Below are 6,464 nucleotides of genomic sequence, written 5' to 3'. Positions count from 1 at the left end.
GGTACATCGATGCCTTCCTCAAAGATGTTGTCTGGTATTGATGTGGATGATCGAGCCATGCTTCTTCGAGCTTGACGATCTCTTATGGTTTTCTTGGAGCAGAAAGAGGCACAAGCCGGACAGTCTTTGGGCTTGTGTTCAGGTGAAAGGCAGAGGTTACACACCTCATGAAGATTGGCTTGTGGTAACGTGGATGCACATTGAGGACACTTTTTGAAGGCAGTCCTTTCCATGAGCCAAGAAGGCCTGATGGCGCAGCTAGGCCCGAAGGTCTGCTTCGAAGACTTGAACTGAAGTAGAAGTTAGTAGAGATGCGTGTCGAAAGGAAAACGCGATCGAGACAATACCGAAGAATTGGGTATGAATTGCACGTTGAAAGTTAAATCGGTAATGATACCGAACTGGAACGCGTGGAACACATCCGAGCCCGATGGCGGAAAAAAAGAATCTGACGATGGATTTGATGCCCATGCGCACTATTGTCCAGAGGAGGAGTCATCTATCTTGTGACTTCCAAAGACTTTTCAAAGACAATAGCAAACTTCAAACATCCGGGCCCAACACCAGATGGCGATCTATGCATAGTGTGTGATCTGCAGCTAATATGCCTCGAACACCCATTTTCATACACTGATTTGGTCACTGCTGACAAGCTAGGATGGGACGGCCTTTACATTGAAAAGAAGTAGCTCTTATTGTAGAAAGGGTTGGAGTCCCCTGGTTCCAGACATTTCCATAGACACAGAATCTCCTGGCACAATGTCTACGACTCCAGCCTGTTTGCTGCAATATCACATGGTCTTTGAGCCCTCGGACCGGTCTCCCTTTTATGGACTAAAGTAGACTTCACAAGCCAAGTAGATGGCCCTCGGCTCCAGGAGGATGGTATGGAGCCGGACCTCCACTGTAGACCCGAGAACTCTGATCTCCACCTCTCATATGTGACTGCCACAACCCAACTCCAATGAAGGGGTGGCTGATAAAGGAATCACGTGTGACTTCGGCATGTTGATAGTGAACATCTAAACATGATAGGAGGTTCACTGTTGTATGGAGGTGGTTGACGACTGCTTGGGACAAGCCCGTCTTCAACAGCCAATCATTGAGTTAGGGGAAGACTAAAACCACTGGCCTCCGAAGGTGACCCGCCACCACCGCCATTATTGTTGTGTACTCTTGAGGGAAATTGGTGGGACTAAAGGGGGCACAGCTAACCAACATTGATCCTGTCCCACCATGAACCACAGGTGGCACTGATGCGCTGGCAGGATTGGTATTTGGAAAAAGGTGTCCTGCAGGTCAAATGCCACCATCTTTCTCCAGTGTTGGGGGCAGACAAAACATGAGCCAGAGTGAGTATTTTGCATCTTTCCTTCCGGCGGAAGGTGTTAAGACAGCACGGCCTAAAATAGGATGAAGGCCTCCGTCCTTTTTGGCACCGGGAAGTAGTGGGAGTAACAACCACGACGCAGTTCGAATGCGGGCACCCTCACGTTAGGCCCTCAGAGCCAAAAGTTCTTTCCTGCTGTAAAACAAACAGATGGTTCTTCATAGTTCTGGGGATGGTGGAAGGTGTGGCAGAGTGGACAGAAAGGGTTAGGGATAATCCTTCTGGATGATCTGTAGGATCCAGCTGTCGGATGTCACTGTCTGCCAGCCCGGTAAGAATTGCTGAATCCTGCTTCCAACCTTGTGGCTGTGCTCCACTAAGGGCATGTTAAAGTGGTTTGTCATGGGAGGAGGGTTAAAGGGGGGCAGCGGGTAGCGGTTTGACTGGCTCAGTGACCTGACAAAGGGGTCTGTGCGTGCTACGGATGTGAAATGGTTGGGCACTTTGCTCAGACTGTATAGGTTGTTGATAGGGAGTGCCTGACATAGTTTTATCCCCTTACTGTTCACAAGTGAAACAGATATCCTGTGGAACACCTCAAGGCTTGAGTTTGTAGCACATTCATTTTGATATTAAATATTTATATCCAAACCTTGATTTCTGTAGTCAAAGTTCTTGGCTGTGCCATGTTTTTATTTGTGGATGATACCCAGATAATAATCCGGCTTTATCAAAATCCCCCAGTTTCAGCAAGGCAAATGCCAATGTGCTGAATAGTAATGCAAAACTGTCTGTCACAATTTTTTTTAAATATTTACCAGTTCCCTCCATAATCCAAGCACTGTGTGTTAGAGGGGAGATGGCCTTGGTTGGGTTATGCTTTCTGAGCTTTATACAGGGCCAGATGTAGGTAATTCATATTTACCGACTCTTAAATACCGAATTTTACCGATTCGGTATTTAAGAGTCGGTAAATATGAAGGGGGGAGATGTAGGTATTACAGATTCTGTAAATACCCAATCTTTAAGATTCGGTATTTACCGATTCTGTAAATACCGAATCGGTATTGCCCATTGATTCCTATGGGCTTTGAAGCCTGCTTCTTTCAGTTAAGAAAGATTAAAAAAATCGCTCATCTGCTGACCCACTCTGCTCTCATCCAGGTGGTGCTCGCATTGGTTCTCTCGCGGTTAGATTTCTCTAATTCTACCTACCTGGGCCTCCCCCTCACCATCGTTAAACGCCTGCAGATTGCTCAAAATCAAGCAGCCAGATTAATATTCAAGAGCAATCGCAGGAAGTCAGCCAAACCTTTGTTGGCCTCCCTCCATTGGCTTCCCATTACCCATCGGATCACTTTTAAGACAGGCTGCATAATCTTCAAGGCTCTTCACGGAAAGAGCCCCAGGTTCGTTAACCAACTCATTAACAAACATGAACCTACCCGCGAGCTTCGCTCTACCCATCTGTCCCTCCTCACGGTGCCGACTTTTAAAAAGAAACGACTCGGCGGATCCAGCTTTGCATATCTCGCCCCAAAGACCTGGAACTCATTGCCCTTATCCATCCGGAGCTGTACCAAGCTGACAGAGTTCAGACGAGCCTTGAAGACCTGGCTATTCAAACAAGCGTACGGTTAGAGCACTACACCATCTGCCCCCTCACTTACCATCTACTATCTGTTTTCTTCAGCGCCATGAAACCCCTGGGTGACCGTGCGCTTAACAAATTCCGTATAGAAATAGAAATAGAAATAGGAAACAATGGGCAATACCGATTCTGTAATTATAGAATCGGTAAATACCGAATTTGGCAAGGGTGCAGGGGGTGTCACTTTGACACCCTCTGGCACCCCAAAAATAGGCATATGCGCCATGTGGCACACAGACATGCCCTAAGGGCATGTCTGTCTGTCACATGGCTAGGTGTGCATGCACACATGTGCATGCACACCTGAATTCGGTATTTTAACACCCAATTGGATTGTGTGTTAAAATACCGAATTTGTAGGGTCATTGGGGCACATGCATCATTGATAGCATTGCAAAATGCTATGCATCATTTTTTTCACTATTTATTTGGGAATCGGTAAAAATCGCAATTTTTACCGATTCGCAAATAAATAGCGAAATCCAAAGTGCATTTTCGCAATTCCCATTGATTCCTATGGGCCGAAAGGCCCATAGGAATCAATGGGAAGGCATTTAAGAAATTGCAATTTTTTGATGCATTCCATGGGTGCAGGGGGGGGGTCCAAAGGACCCCCCCTGCACCCCTGAAATGTATTTTTAAGTGGATGTTTCACACACACATGTCCTATGGACATGTGTGTCTGTAACATGCAAGTTTTAAAAATGCATTTTTTTTCTTTTTTAACAATTTTCGCAAATTAACACGAGGGTCAACCTCGTGTTAATTTGCACTTCCAATTTTTGAATTCGCAAATTGTAAAACAATGATGCATTGCATTTAAGGAATCGCACAAATGCGATTCCTTAAATGCATTCGCATTTTTTAGAAATCCTAAAAAATGCGAATTGTGCACAAAAGTTTGATGCATCCCAATAACGGTTTTTGCATTCGCAAACGGCCGATTTTTCCGATTCACACCGTTTGCGAATGCAAAAAACGTTGATGCATGTGCCCCTTTGGGACTCTGAAGAGTCCCACCTACATCTGGGATTTACCGAATCGGTAAAAATACCGATTCGGTATTTTACAGAATCGGTAAATTTACCGATTCTGTAAAATTGTGCCCCTACATGTCAATTCTTGAATACCGGTCGGTAACGGCCGAAAATACAAATTTTCGGCCGTTACCGACCGACCTACATCTGGCCCTGTCTTTTATTTTACACAATCTTGTAACATTATTTCCATTAACGTTGCAGTTACCTCATTGGTTTCACTATCTTTCTAGTCGTCATTGATTTTTTTTTTACCAAGCTAGGTTACTATGTGCCACTATGCAATCTACCTCAACCTACAGAATAAAAATGGGAGTTTCTTAAAGAAGTTTTTTGTCTTCATGGCATTATCACTGAGAAAGAAACTCTGGCTATGACAACGTTCTGGTTGGAGGGATTTAATAAAGTGGAGATTGCTAATCACCATTCCATGATTTACCATCCTCAGACTGATGGGCGCTCTGAGCAACTTCACCATTCAACATTCCCGAAGATACTTTGTGATGTCTTATCGGGGGAATGGTTTCCCGAGCTGCTGCTGGCAGAATGTTCAAAGAGCTCCTCACAAAGGTTATTAGTGTATTTGCCTTTCTCTATTTATGAGGTTTCCATCCCCACGTGCTTCCATGATTCATTTGCTCCTTTAGTTAAGGTACTGTTAGAACACACAGAAAGGTTTAGACACAAGCAGTGCAGCATCTTATACAAGCCCGTCAAACCGCTTAAGGAACATTTGCAGACCGTATAAGACTTGCTCCTACATAGAAGCAGAGAGATAGTATGGCCATTTAATTTCCGGCTCCCATTTCCAACTTACACTCTGCTAAGTGAGTTCTTTCTTTGTTTGGTACCTACTGCCTCCCTCAAACTCCACCCCCTTTGCTGTCTTTTCCGATCATAGTTGGCCATTCTAGACGGTACTGCTGGTTGGGGGGAATGTGAGTATTCAGGTGGGACACTGGACACGTCACAAAGGGTGTGCACACATTTCTAACAACTGTCACAAATGTGGGACTACAGCAAACTGTGAGCAGCAAACATCACAAAAACTACACAGACCGGGGACATGTAGGCATGGGTAAGAGGAGGTGGTGCCCGGGAGAGAGTTATATCTGTACGCAAGACGGAGCACTACAGTCTACAATGATGTTCCTAATACTTTAGTTCAAATGCAGCTCCAGGGTGAGGAGGGCAGTAACAGCTTAAGAATACATGAAGCAGAGCTAGCAGGCACCTGGCAACCCTGCAAGTGTTTTAACGGGGACCCTGTTGATCATCGATTGGTTCACTTGGTCTTTTTATCCTGGCTCCTTTTCTGGGTTTAGTGATATCCCCATTTTTACCATTTGCACGGTTCTCCTCCATTTGGAGGCGGAACTCCAAGAGAGCATTGATGCCTCTCAGAGGGTTCATCGGTGCCTCCCTGTAGCGGTATCACTCTCACCTGCATGTAGATTATTTTTTGTTGAAAACTGCTACAATCTATTTAATTACCTCCTTCCTTGAAGGGTTGACTTTGGGATAGCAGTTGTAACACAATCCTGTATTCCTGGTGATGGGAACCCCTTGCCAGAGCCAGACTCCACCTCCTGACATCTGGAAATGTATTTCCATCCTTTCTTTGCCGAATCTGCTCAACAGCATTATTCATACCCTTAAGATTATAGTCGTCTGTAGGCGGTGGGATTTCATCGGATCCATGGTTGAATTCCAACAGCAGCACAAAGAGTTCGGCAAACTGGGCAACCAAGGACTCAAGTGACAAAATAAATAAAAGAGGCGATAAAGAGCAGCCCGAAGAGAACCGCTCGGAAATTAGAAACAAGAAGAAATCACTGAGGCTTTAGGATCAGAATATGATAAAGAAAGAATTTACAAAAAAGTTGATTCCTATTCATGCCTTCTAATGATAAAAATCCCTTCCAAGATTTCTTTGAATCTAAAGTGACAGCGGCAAGAGGTGATTCAAGCACAGAGGCTTCACTTGTAACTTTTAAAAATACTCCTATATTGTAAGAAAGTCTGCCCTTCGCAAAATCAGCCTGCTCCATTTTGATAGTATTCAGTAACAGACATGTAAGTTTCATTGCCAGTATCTTGCCAAACTTTTCACTATCAGCATTGATAATTGAATTGGGTAATCATTTTTGTAAAGAGTAGTCATGACCAGATTTGTGGAGTAAGTCAATCTTTCTTTATACTCGTCAAAATGTTTGGGTCCAAGCAATTTAGAGAATTGTGAATTACACTGGCTTGAAAACTATCCAGACAAGATGATTTTCTACATTTAAAAGTTGCATTGGCCAAGATTATTTCCTCTGAAGTAAGGCCATCTAAAGAAGTCAAGTCAACGCTGGGATCATTGAGTGGATCCGGTGTTTGAGGTAAAATAAACGTATGCTTTAATTTCTTAATACTATGAAAGCCGCCTTTAGATTTGTCCCTC

Source organism: Lissotriton helveticus, chromosome 5_1 (genome assembly GCF_964261635.1).
Source record: "Lissotriton helveticus chromosome 5_1, aLisHel1.1, whole genome shotgun sequence".
Taxonomy (NCBI): domain Eukaryota; kingdom Metazoa; phylum Chordata; class Amphibia; order Caudata; family Salamandridae; genus Lissotriton; species Lissotriton helveticus.
This window is presented reverse-complemented; position numbering follows the sequence as displayed.